General features: G+C 49.3%; 1 protein-coding gene across 1 annotated transcript in view; it reads right to left on the bottom strand.

The window, feature by feature from the left end:
- Nucleotides 1–13,029, bottom strand: part of TTL (tubulin tyrosine ligase) — a 55,449-nt gene that overhangs the window by 24,364 nt on the left and 18,056 nt on the right. The window lies entirely within an intron of this gene.

Raw genomic sequence — 13,029 nt, 5'->3', positions numbered from 1 at the left:
AGAAGGATGGCAGACTTGATACATTCAAAATAATTTTACACTCTTTCCCTAACTCCCCCTACAATTCTCCCTAATCCTATCCCTCCATTCAAACTAACCCTGTTCTCATCCTATCTCTATCCCTATAACACTGTCCCTAACCAAAATAAAGGTACTCTACCTAAAAGGTCTAGTACCTAGGGCACATCAAAAGAAAACCCTCTCCATAGGAGAGAAGCCCTACTGGTACCAAGACTGCCATACTCCAAAGACCTGATCTTCCCGAGGTCACCAGTGATGTTCCTACAGACCTCCACCTCGGAGAGGATTTTCTGTTGGGTCGACACTAAACACCGTGCATTCCACGTGTAGTACCTAACCACTAAACTAACTAAGAATAAAGTGCCCCGATCTCGGCCACCCAGGTTCCTGAATGCCCCATAAGCCCACTCCTGATAGGTAAGGCCGGCAAGTTGACTCCAGCCGATGGAAGCGCCCACCCTGTTGTAAACCCCTATATTAAAGGGACAATGAAGCAGGAAATGGTCCATGCTTTCCAGCGTGTCCCCGCACTCTTCTCGGGGACATCCCCGGTCATCAGAGTTCCTACACTTCAAATTGTCCCTCACATATAGCTTCCCCTGAAAGCAGCGCCAGGCCAAGTCCCAAAACTTCTGGGGGATCCTTTTCATGTTTAAAAGGTACAACCCCACCCTCAGATCCCGACCTGGGCAGTCCCTGAGCGCCAGAGGCTTCTGGAAGTGGGTCAACAGAACCCGTTTGTCAAGGAACTGCCTTGACTGGGTCCTGATCTCCCACACTCCCAGACCCCACCGACGTATCACCTTCAGAGTCGGGGTAGCGTAAGCCGGAAGATGCCCATGGGGCGTACGGAGGTCCTTCACTTGCCCTCCTGTCTCCCATTCCTGGAAGAAAGGCCGAAACCATTCCCTGCAGGAGAGTACCCACGGAGAAGCCCTCTCTGACCAGAGGTTTGAGATGTTAGCTTTCAAGAAGGTGTTGGTTAAGAACACCACAGGGTTTACCATAGATAAACCCCCTAGTCTCCTCGTGCGGTACGTAACCTCCCTCTTGACTAGGTTCATCCTGTTTCCCCATAACAGTTGGAAAAACAGGCTGTAGATCCTAGTGTGGTAAGCCTCTGGCAAGATACATACGCTGCCCAGATAGATAAACAAGGGGAGCAGGTACGATTTGATCAGGTGTACCCTTTCCCTGAGGGTCATAGACCAACTCTTCCATTGGTCCACCTTCTGAGCGGCATCCTGGAGCTTACCATCCCAGTTTTTGGTGGGATAATCATCCTTGCCGAATATGATGCCCAAAACTTTTGCTGACTCTTGGGGCCCTGGAAGGGTGTCCGGGAGATCAAACGTGGGATCTCCCCCTCCCAGCCAGAGACTCTCACACTTATCCCGGTTGATCTTAGACCCGGATGCCTCCGAGTAGCGGTCCACTTCCGACATCACCACATCGACCTCCTCTCGCGAGGACACGAAAATGGTGACATCGTCAGCGTACGCCACCACTCTCTGGGCGACATCCAGCTCCGCCAGACTCATCCCGACTCCCGCCAACGGCCCACAATCTACCCTCCGGACGAAGGGATCGATTGCGAACACGTATAACAGCGGGCTCAAAGGACAACCCTGACGGACTCCGGACCCCACCTCAAAAGAGCGGCCAGACCAACCGTTCACCAGTGGGAAACTCTCTGCCCCTGCATACAAGATCTTAAGCCAATTAACAAAAGGACTAGGTAAGCCATATCTCAGGAGGACGGACCAGAGGTACTCGTGGTTCACCCGATCAAACGCTTTGGCCTGATCCAGGGACAGCAAGTACCCCTTCCAGAAACCCGCACTACTCCGCTCCACTGCCTCCCTGACACTAAGGACCGCACTTAAGGTGCTTCGGCCTGGAACAGAGCAGTGCTGGGCCCGCGAAAGGAGCCGGGGTGCAAACTTCACCAGCCGATTAAACAGTATCTTAGCCAGAAGCTTCCTGTCCGTATTGAGAAGAGCTATGGGCCTCCAATTCTCAATACGGCTGGGATCTTTACCCTTTGACAAAAGAATCAGGGCTGACCTCCTCAATGACTTTGGCAGAGTGCCCGAGGAGAGACACTCATTGAATACCTCAGTCAAGAGGGGAGCTAAAGACTCCTTAAAGGTCCTGTACCACTCAGATGTTAAGCCATCCGGACCTGGTGACTTCTTAGGGGCAAGCCCCTCGATCGCCAGTCTCACTTCCTCTTCCCTGATTTCTTCTGCCAAAACATCAAGAGAGGGGTCTACCCCTGGCTCAGGAATGGTTTCAGTCAGGAAAACCGACATCTTGTCTCGATCTAGATCCTTCCTCCCCAAGAGGTGCGAGTAGAAGGATCTGACGACCTCCAAGATCCCTGATCTGGACCGATTCAGAGATCCTGTACTATCAATCAGTCCTGAAATGACTTTACTACTCACTGACATCTTACAGTTTCTGTAAGGGTCGGGCGAGCGGTACCTCCCGTAATCCCTCTCAAAAACCAAAGATGCGTGCCTATCATACTGACACCCCATCAGCAAGGATTTCACTCTGGAGATATCCTCTCGGCTACCTCCAGTCGAGATGAGAAGCTCGAGTTTCCTCCTCAGTCCCTGATACAGGCGATACCTGTTCAGGGACCTGAGGCTCGAGAGCTGGTGGAAGAACCCCGCAACCCGCTTCTTGAATATCTCCCACCACTCTGACTTACTACTACATAGGCCCAGTAAAGGTACCTGACTCTGAAGAAAATCCTCAAAGGACTGTCTTACCTCCACTTCCTCCAGGAGGGACGAATTCAGCTTCCAGTAACCTTTACCCATCCGGGGGGTCTCTGAAACATTCAGGGAAAACAAAATCATACAGTGATCGGAGAACTCCACCTCAACCACGGACACTGCGGAAGAGACGGCTTCCTCCTTTAAATAAAACCTATCTATTCTAGACCTGCGACTACCTTGATGATAGGTGAAACCCGCGTGGCCCGAGGGGTTCCGGATGTGGGCATCCTCTAGGCGAGCTTCTCTAGCTATGCTAATCAGTGCCACACTATCACAAGTCAGCGGACCATTGGAGCCTCTCCTATCTTGGGACCTCGTGACATTATTGAAGTCCCCTCCAAAGATCACCTGCCGACTCGTAAAAAGAAAGGGCTTAATCCTCATAAAGAGATCTTTACGGCCCCGCTTAGTTTGCGGGGCATAGATGTTAATGAGCCGGAGCTCCTGCCCCTTCATGAGGACATCTAGGATCAGGCACCTCCCCATTTCTAATTCAATAACCCGTCGGCATTCAACAGGAGCGGTAAAAAGGACCGCCACCCCACTATACGGCTCAGCCGCAAGAGACCAGTGGGAGGGACCGCGCCTCCACTCTCTCCTGGCTTTTACCAGGGAGGCTAGATCTGACAACCTGGTCTCCTGTAAAAAGAAAATGTCGGCTTCAACGCGGCCGAGAAAATCAAAGGCTGCAAATCTAGCCGTATCAGATTTTATGCTGGCACAATTAATAGATGCCAGCGTCAATGGGGTGAGTGCCGCCATACAGGGTGATTGAGTTAGATGGCCTTCTATCCGTTACACCTTCTTCCTCTCCTTTCCCCCACCCCCATCTGAGTCAGAGGAAGACCCCTTACCCCTTTTAAGGCTGTGGGATAAATCCATCCCAGGATCTTTACCTTTGGAATCCAGAGTTGCCTTTCCCCTTGAGGAACCCACCTCAGGGGTGGAAGGCTCGGCGCCCCCTTGAGGCTGCACCACTTCCCGCCCCTCTTCCTCCCCCTCAAGAGGAGGAGGCGAGATAGTATCCCCGAGGGCCTCATACCGATTCGAGAGGACGATCAGAGGGTCGGAGACTGGGATGTTCCTTTTCAGGTCTGGGGCTGTAACAGAAGAGAGGAACAGAACCTCCTTACTTTTTCCCCTTTTCCTCCTCCTCTTCTTTTTACGGTCACCATTTAGTTTCTGCCCTCCCTCCTCCTCCTCATCCACTGTTTCGTATTGGGAAGAACTGGAGGAGAGGGCAATCTCACCCTCCTCTCTGCGAATTCTCCCGACCTCCTCATCCAACTCAGTCTCACCCAAAACCTCAGATTGCTGACCAACTGAGCCCGTGCCTGGAGAGGGACCCAGAGCTACCCCTGGCACCTGGGAAATCTCCTGGACCCTCTCCAACCTGCGCTTCTCCTCTCGCCTCAGCTTAGAGGGGGTCTTGTGCTTCTCCCTCACTGGTTTTGGTGCCCCTTCTCCATGGCTGGTCCCCTCCCCCACTGAGGCAACCGACAGGCTCTCCCCAGCAGGAGTGGTCGCAGCATAGGAAAAGGAGCGCGGACACCGGCTGAAAGGGTGACCTAAGTCACCACACAAGTTACACCTAATCTGCCCACAGGTGGCTGCCAGGTGACCCACCCCACAGCAGAGGGCGCATATCTGCTGAGTGCAGTTTGCACTAAAATGGTTGGGGTCACCACACCTGTGACACAGCTTCGGCTGCCCTTGGTAGAAGACCTGAATCCTGTCGCGTCCAAGGAAGGTGGCCGAAGGGATGTGGGTGACCGTGTTCCCTGAACGCCTGAGACAGACGGAAAACGTCCAGGCCCCAGACCAGATCCCGTGTTCATCAAAATTCTTTCGGGGGACGTCCGTCACCTCCCCGTACCTGCCCAGCCAGGTCATGATATCGTAGCATGAAAGTGACTCATTACGGGTTAATACGGTCACCTTCTTCAGCATGCTTTGGCGGGATACCGCTTTTACAGCAAAATCACGCCATCCGGGCTCGTTCTTCATCAGCTCATAATTAGACCAGAAAAGATCAAGTCCCTCTGGCCTAACAAAGCTGACGTCAAACTCGGAGGAGCCGAAGGGGTGAATCAGGGCAAAGATGTCCCTAGCCCTGAAACCCATCTGGAGCAGAAGCTCCACCACCTTGCCCCTTTGTGGGCACGCATCATTGCCAGTCCACACCAAACGGGCCACATTCCTGCGGCCAGCCTCCTGCCCGGGTGTATGGAGGGACCATACGATCTCCCCATCTTTTTCTCGGAACGCTCCAAGACCATGTCTCTCCACCCAAAAAGACAGGTCCACCTCCTTTCCCTCTACCTGGAGCGTCCTCTCTCCTCTCCTAAGCGCCTCCAGGAGGCGCCGCTGCAAGTGACCATTTCCAGATTCCAAAGGTAAAGAACTCCCTGAACCTCCCGAACCCCCAGCCGCCACACTTGCATAACTCCTGGCGACTGGGGGGGCAGCCGGACCAGACCCCGACACACCAGAGCCACCAGCACTTACACCACAATCATTCCTCCCATCCATGACACTCCTCCTATTCATACCACTACCATTCCTCTCATCCACAGCACTACCACTCCTCCCATCTGCACCACTACCACTCCTCTCATTCACACCACTACTCCTCTCATCCACAGTACTTCCACTCCTCCCATTCACACCACTACCACTCCTCCCATCTGCACCACTACCACTCCTCCCATTCACACCACTACTCCTCTCATCCACAGTACTTCCACTCCTCCCATTCACACCACTACCACTCCTCCCATCTGCACCACTACCACTCCTCCCATTCACACCACTACTCCTCTCATCCACAGTACTTCCACTCCTCCCATTCACACCACTACCACTCCTCCCATTCACACCCCTACTCCTCTCATCCACAGAGCTTCCACTCCTCCCATTCACACCACTACCACTCCTCCCATTCACACCACTACTCCTCTCATCCACAGCACTTCCACTCCTCCCATTCACAGCACTACCACTCCTCCCATTCACACCATTACTCCTCTCATCCACAGAACTTCCACTCCTCCCATTCACAGCACTACCACTCCTCTCATTCACACCACTACTCCTCTCATCCACAGCACTTCCACTCCTCCCATTCACAGCACTACCACTCCTCCCATTCACACCACTACTCCTCTCATCCACAGCACTTCCACTCCTCCCATTCACAGCACTACCACTCCTCCCATTCACAGCACTACCACTCCTCCCATTCACAGCACTATCACTCCTCTCATCCACAGCACTACCACTCCTCCCATTCACAGTACTACCACTCCTCTCATCCACACAGGTATTACTAAACCCTTTCAGTGCAGTAACTTTTTCACTCTTACTTTTGGCTGAGCTGGCCGAGATAGACTGTAATGTTGCTGGTGCCGATGTCACTAACTCTGCCTCTGGCATCACATCTCTGCCACTGATGTCACTAGTTCCATCTCCTGACGTCACTTCCATGAGCAGGGCCGCCCCTCCTCCTTCACCATGTGACGTGTAGGAAATCCCCTCCCTCACAGGGGAAGTTTCCATTATGTCAGCACTTGCACTGAACGACCGCATGGACTGTCCAGCTGATGCCCGGACACTCCCCCCCCTCACAGGGGAGTGCCCTGCAGCACCAGCAATGCCCAGGGGACCGCCCCCCACTTCAAGCCTGTCCTGCCCTTCCCTACCGACAGGACAGGAGGGCTTCTCAGCATCTCCCTCCGCCATCTTGGATTTCACACTGTACCCCCCGTGCTGGCCCCGCTCCACCTCAGAAGTGGGGTCTTGCAGAGTGGGGGGCCCAGCAGCCTGTACCGACTTCTCAGCCGGCCCAGACTGCTGGAAAGGACTAAATACAAAACGGGTGACTTCTCCCACTTTCCTCTTCTTTTTGCTCCTCTGCCCTTTCTTCTTCCCTCCTTCAGGGCCCAGATCATCACCAAAAGAAAAGTTCTGGAAATGAGTGGGGGATTCCTGCAGGATGATGGCCCGGAGCACCCCGCCATCACTGTCCTCCTCGCTCTCATCAGCAGATGACACAGGTAAGGCCACCATTTGAGCAGCAGCAAGGTGGTCTTCACTGAGGGGGGGGCTAGGGGTGACACAGACAGCAGGGGCCCCACCATCCAGCACCACACTCTCCACCCTCCCCTCAGCCTCTCCGACAATCTCTGACTGTTCCACCTCCTCCTCCTCACCGCCACTACTCTCCCCATCATCCACCACCTCCTTACCTGGGGATTTCATGGCGGTGAATCTGTCCTTGTTTAGCAATTTTTCACGGAAAAGTCCACTGCCTTCCAAAAGGACCTTTCTCCTTTCTTCCAACGCCTTAATCTCTGTTTTCCGGGCTTGTATTCTCACCCTCAGCTCGGGTCGTTTTTTCTTGGGACCCCTGTCAGCCAGGTTTTGGGCCAGGCGCAAATCCTCCCTGGCTGCCTTTAGTTCTTTCCCACAGCGGTCGTACTCTGTAAACCGAGCCGTCATCCTGGAGCAATATATTTCCGCGGACTCTTTCGGGTCTCGGTTGCCCCACATCTCAACATTCTGCAGGCTTTTCTTGGCCTTCCTGCCACTAGTGGCCTTTCCACTACTCGCCGTTGCCTGGGGAGCAGGGACCACATTACTGCGGTCCCTGCTAGATTTTCTCACACAGGCCGGAAGACTGGCTGTAGTTGGCTTCTCTCCACCCCCCGCCAGCCTGGAACGGGAAGTGGAGCCCCGAGATTCCCGGGGCTCCATGCAGGGAGGCTCTCCCCAGGAGTCTGCCACCCTCCTGGGAAAAGCTGTTAGAACACCTGCCTCTGTAGTCTGCTTGGAAGTCCTGGAGAGCTCAAACAGGGACACACCCGCACGCTTCTCACACTGAACTGGTGTGTTTCACAGGAAGTGCTCTCTGCTGACACCTCTGTCCATGTTAGGAACTGTCCAGAGTAGGAGAAAATCCCTATAGAAAACCTCTCCTGCTCCAGACAGTTCCTGACATAGACAGAGATGTATGCAGAGAGCAATGTGGTCAGACCGAAAAAAAACTTTACAACTTCCTCTGTAGTATACAGCAGCTAAGTACTGGAAGGATTAAGACTTTTTATAGAAGTAATTTACAAATCTGTTTATCTTTCTAGCACCAGTTAATTTGAAAAAAATTTGTTTTCCACCAGAGTACTTCTTTAACTTATGATAAACTATCAGAAGAGCAAACGTTCAGGATTTTAAAAGTTATAGATTTTCTGGACAAAATGTATATTCACATTACTAAAATGTGCGAGTTCCAGTATTTCTTTATTTTATTTTTTGCATGAGGTGCCCTTAAACTTTTAATAGCTCTTGGCCAAGCATTTATTAAGCCGACACCTAACTCTCATGATCCCACCATGGACATGGAAGTTTGGGGCGTGAGACAATAAATAATAGATGAGAAGTCAGGAATGGCATCCATAATTAAACACCATTCAGAATTAACAAAGAAACATAGAATGTGTTGACAGAGCCATTTGGCCCACCTAGTCAGCCCAGTATTCTGAATAATATCAATAGTCCCTGGCCCTATCTTATATGAAGGATAGACTTATGCCTATCCCATGCGTGCTTAACCCCTTCCCGCAAAATCAGGTACATGTACCTGATGAGCGCTGCCGGTGGGCGCTGTGACAGTTTATTGAACTCGGCTGTGCTGCACAGCCGAGCCTCCCTGAAGCTGCGCTCAGATCCTGGGTTAACCCTGTAGGCGCGGTTGTCACTAAGACCGCAGCGTCTATTAGGGCAACAGAGGGAGGGAGCTCCCTATGTCACTGATCGGCGCTCTGCAAAATGAAAGCAGAGCGCCGATGGTTGCCATGGCAACCGGAGGACAGCCAGTGACCTCCGTTGTCATGGCAATATGAATGATCAGTCAATAACCAAGGTAGGGACTGATCTATCCTATGCCTGTCAGTACTGACAGACATAGGTATAATTCAATAAAGTACAGATGTTTACTCCATTAAATCATATGTATAATAGTAAAAAAAAAAAATAAAGTGTGAAAAAAGTGGAAACAATAAAAAATATGTGTGTAATACACCCCCAAAAAGAGTCCCCCCCAAATACATCAACAGGTTCTGCAAAAAAAATAAAAAATAAAAAGAGTCCTCACACAATTGCATCAGTGAAAAAATAAAAAAAAGTTACAGCTCACAGAATACGGCAACTTATAAACATGATTTAAAAAAAAAATAGTTTTTATGCCATAAATGAACTAAAATATAAAAAAAAAAAAAGTGTATAAATTTGTTATCGCCGTAATCGTATCAACCTGCAATGTAACGTTAACATGTCATTTATACTGCATGACAAATGACCTAGAATATAAAAAACAACCTCAGGATCCACAAAGCCCACCTTCATGTCGGAGTCCTGTGTGAGAGACACGTAGTACACAAAGGCCACATTTGGGATATTTCTAAGTACCTCAGAATTCGGGGAATAAATCTTGAGTTTTATTTCTTTGTCAACACCTACTGTGTTACAGAAAAAATTTATGAAATTGAAAAATCTACAAAAAAATGCAATTTTAAAATTCTTCCTCCACTTTGCTTTTGTTTCTGCGAAACACCTAAAGGGTTAAAACATTTCTTTAATGTCATTCTGACTACTTTAAGGGGTAGAGTTTATAAAATGGGGCGATTTATGGGGTTAATATACAGGGCTCTCAATTCCACTTCAGAGCTGAACTGGTCCCGGAAAAATCTGATTTTACTATTTTCTTGAAAATCGGGAAAATTGCTACTAAACTTGTAAACCCTCTAACATTCTAAAAAAGTAAAAGAATGTTTATCAAATAATGGGATTATAAAGTAGACATATTGTAGATGTGAATTAATCATTAATTTGGTGCGGCATAACTATTTATCGTACGAGCAGAAAATATAAAATCTAGAAAAATGCAAATAACTTTTTTCGCTAAATTTTGTTTTCTTTTACAAAAAACGCTAAATATATCAATCAAAATTCACCATTAATGTAAAGCACAATATGTCACGAAAAAAATAATCTCATAATCGCTTTCATAAGTGAAAGCGTTCCAAAGTTATTACCAAACAAACCATGTCAGATTTTGAAAATTTGTCTTGGTCATTAAGGTCAAAAGAGGCTGTTGAGTATAGGGGTTAAACTCCTTCACTGTATCAGGGCCGGTTTTAGACAAAGTGTGGCCCTGGGCAAACCTAAAAAGGGGGCCCCAAATTTTTTAATATTCTACCAAAAATATAGGCACATTTAATGCTGAAACCGATCAGCTGTTTTGCGGAGCTACCGCAGCTGTATCGACGCTGTGAATGGGGCCGGAAACAAATGGCCCCATTCACTGTGTAGTGCCTGTGCTGAATTACTACAGCTCTGCTCCCATTCACTGTATACAGAGCAGAGCTGCAGTAACTCAGCACGGCCACTACGCAGTGAATGGGGCCATTTGTTTCCGGCCCCATTCACAGCGTCGATACAGCTGCGGCAGCTCCGCAGAACAGCTGATCGGTTTCAGCACCCCACCAATCAGATATTGATGGCCTATCCTGGTGATAGGCCATTAATATGTGGAACTGGAACTACTATCAGGGGAAATTAAGACATTTTATTACATGTATCAGGGTAACTAGCAGCGGGTTTCCCGCTGTGGGAAATCTACTGCGAGTTACACTACCTTTCATTTCAATGGGTCTGCAGTCAGTCTGCAATAGTGGCAGATTTTCAGACTGCTGGCAGACACGTTGAAATGAATGGTAGCGTAACTCCCAGCGGATTTCCCACAGCGGGAAACCCGCTGCTAGTTACCGGCATGTGAATCCACCATTACATCCAAGGTGACCAGTCTGTAGACCTCCAGCTATTGCAAAACTACAACTCCCAGCATGTCCAGACAGCCAAGGACTGTTTGGACATGCTGGTAATTGTAGTTTTGCAAAGAGCTGGAGGGACACAGATTGGACACCTAGGTTATAGTGTGTGTATGTATTAGTGTATGTATTGTAATGTTTTTTTTTTACTGTAACACTTACCCTGTAATGTCCCTGAACTGACTCTGGCTTCCTGGTACTGCTGGACCACCAGCCTGACCTTGCTTTACTGACTGCTCTTAAGACGCTCCTTGAGGCTGCACTGCGTCTGCTTTACACCACTGAGTCTGTGGTGTGGTGACAGCACGCACGCAGCTCAGGGAACGTCATCATCTGGAGGAGGAGGGGCCTTGCTGGCTGTCGCTGAGCTAGAATGTAGGCACACTCAGCAGACAGCAGAGCAAGTAAGAACTGACAGGGGAGGGGGAGGGGAGAGAGAAGATGGGGCGGGGTATCTGCACCCTGCTCTTGTTGTTTCTGTACAGCACAGTGAATAGAAGGAGCGGCTTTTGCCTCTGCCCCCTATCACTGCTGCTGTGCTTGCCCGTCCGCCCACTAGCTATCAATGAGGACCGTCGGACGCAGAGGCGGCGTGACACTGTCAGGACTCCTGACAGTGTCACGCGGCCTCCGCTGCCCGTCCTCATTGAGCGGACTCCATCTTCCAAAGGGCCCCTGTCACAGTGACAGGAGCCCTTTGGAAGATGAAGTCCGCTCCTGACATGGGGCACCTTTGGAGATGGGGGCCCCAGTCAATTGCCTAGGTTGCCCCGCCCTAACGCCGGTCCTGCACTGTATTTGCAGCGACCACTTCTGCAGGAAGGCTATTCTATGCATCCTCTACTCTCTCAGTAACGTAATACTTCCTCATATAACTGCAGAAACCTTTTCCCCTCTAATTTAATACAATGTCCTCTTGTGGTAGTTTTTCTTCTTCTAAATATACTCTTCTCCTTAATCATATCATGTGGATTCCCTTTATGTATTTAAAAGTTTCTTTAATATCCCCTCTGTATTGTCTTTCTTCCAAGCTATAGATGTTAAGGTCCTTTCAAAGAGATCTGTAGTGGTCATTTTTGAGCATCCCTGTGCCCAGGCTGCAAAAAAGTAACAAAGCAAACTTTAACTCACCTTCAGACGTTCCCCCCACTGCACCAATATCGGTGTCCTGGTCCTCCAGTGCCGGTCTACTTCCTGCAGACCCGGGTTACAGGATTTAAAAAAAAAAAAAATAAAAAAAAAAAAAAAAAACTTACCAGGAAAGGTTAAAGGAGATCAGTAGTAATTTTTGAGCATCCCTGTGGCCAGGCTGCAAAAAAGTAACAAAAACTTTAACTCACCTTCCAATGTTCCTCCGGTGCCGGTCTTCTTCCTGGGGACGATGAGTCATACTGTGCTCAGCCTTTCGCCAGCCGCAGCGATGTCCCACCTCGGCCGGTGATAGACTGAGCGCACTGTCATGTAAGGAGCTTGGGTCCCGCCTTCTCCCTGCTGCCCAGGCTCGTTTCATGACAGTGCGCTCAGCCTCAGCCTATCAATGCGGGACATTCTATGTACACATACAAGTTTATCTTTGAGTTCATTACATCTGAATTAAAGTCTTGATCCTACAGGGCTAATGCGAAGTCAGATTTTTGTTTGCAGTTCTGCATTTTACATTGATGGCCTAGTGATTTTTGCATTGATGGTCAATTCTCAGTATAAGCCATCAATCTCTGGTTGGCATATAAACAGTAAACATCACTGGAGTGAATGGGAGCTGAGCTGCAGTAAACCAGCATGGTCACTACACAATAAACTAAGCCATCTGCTTCTGACTCCAGTCATTATGTATCTGCTGAAGCCACGGACCTGCTAAACAGCTGAGTATGGGGGTTGCCGGATGTCTGCAAGCTGACAATCAGACATTGATGGCTTATCCAGAGGGTTGGTCGTAAGTGTTAAATTCACTAGGTCATCAATGTAAAAGGCAGGGCAGCAATGGAAAATCTTACTTCGTCTTATCCCTATAGAATCAAGGTCTTAATTCATATGTAATAAACTCAAGGATTTCTGTGTGTAAACTGATCTTTTGCTACAAAGGAGAGTTGGGGAAAACCTTGTTAAATGAGATCTACATTCTGTGAAGGGTTCCGAAACGATTGTTGGGGTCGGGCGGCAGTTTTCTATTCCCGCATGGGTAACGATTGTTGGGGTGGGTGGCAGTGTTCTATTCCCACATGGGTAATTGAATTGTTAGCTCATTGTTGTGGTTTCTGATACTGGTTAGTTGTATCTGGCGCGGCACTGGCTGTTTGTTCAGGTTAACAGTGGCTGTCTTGCTATCTGATATATAG

The sequence above is a fragment of the Hyla sarda genome, chromosome 3 (genome assembly GCF_029499605.1).
Source record: "Hyla sarda isolate aHylSar1 chromosome 3, aHylSar1.hap1, whole genome shotgun sequence".
Classification (NCBI taxonomy): Eukaryota; Metazoa; Chordata; class Amphibia; order Anura; family Hylidae; genus Hyla; species Hyla sarda.
The sequence above is the reverse complement of the archived record's forward strand: the minus strand, read 5'-3'. Positions and strand labels throughout refer to the sequence as shown.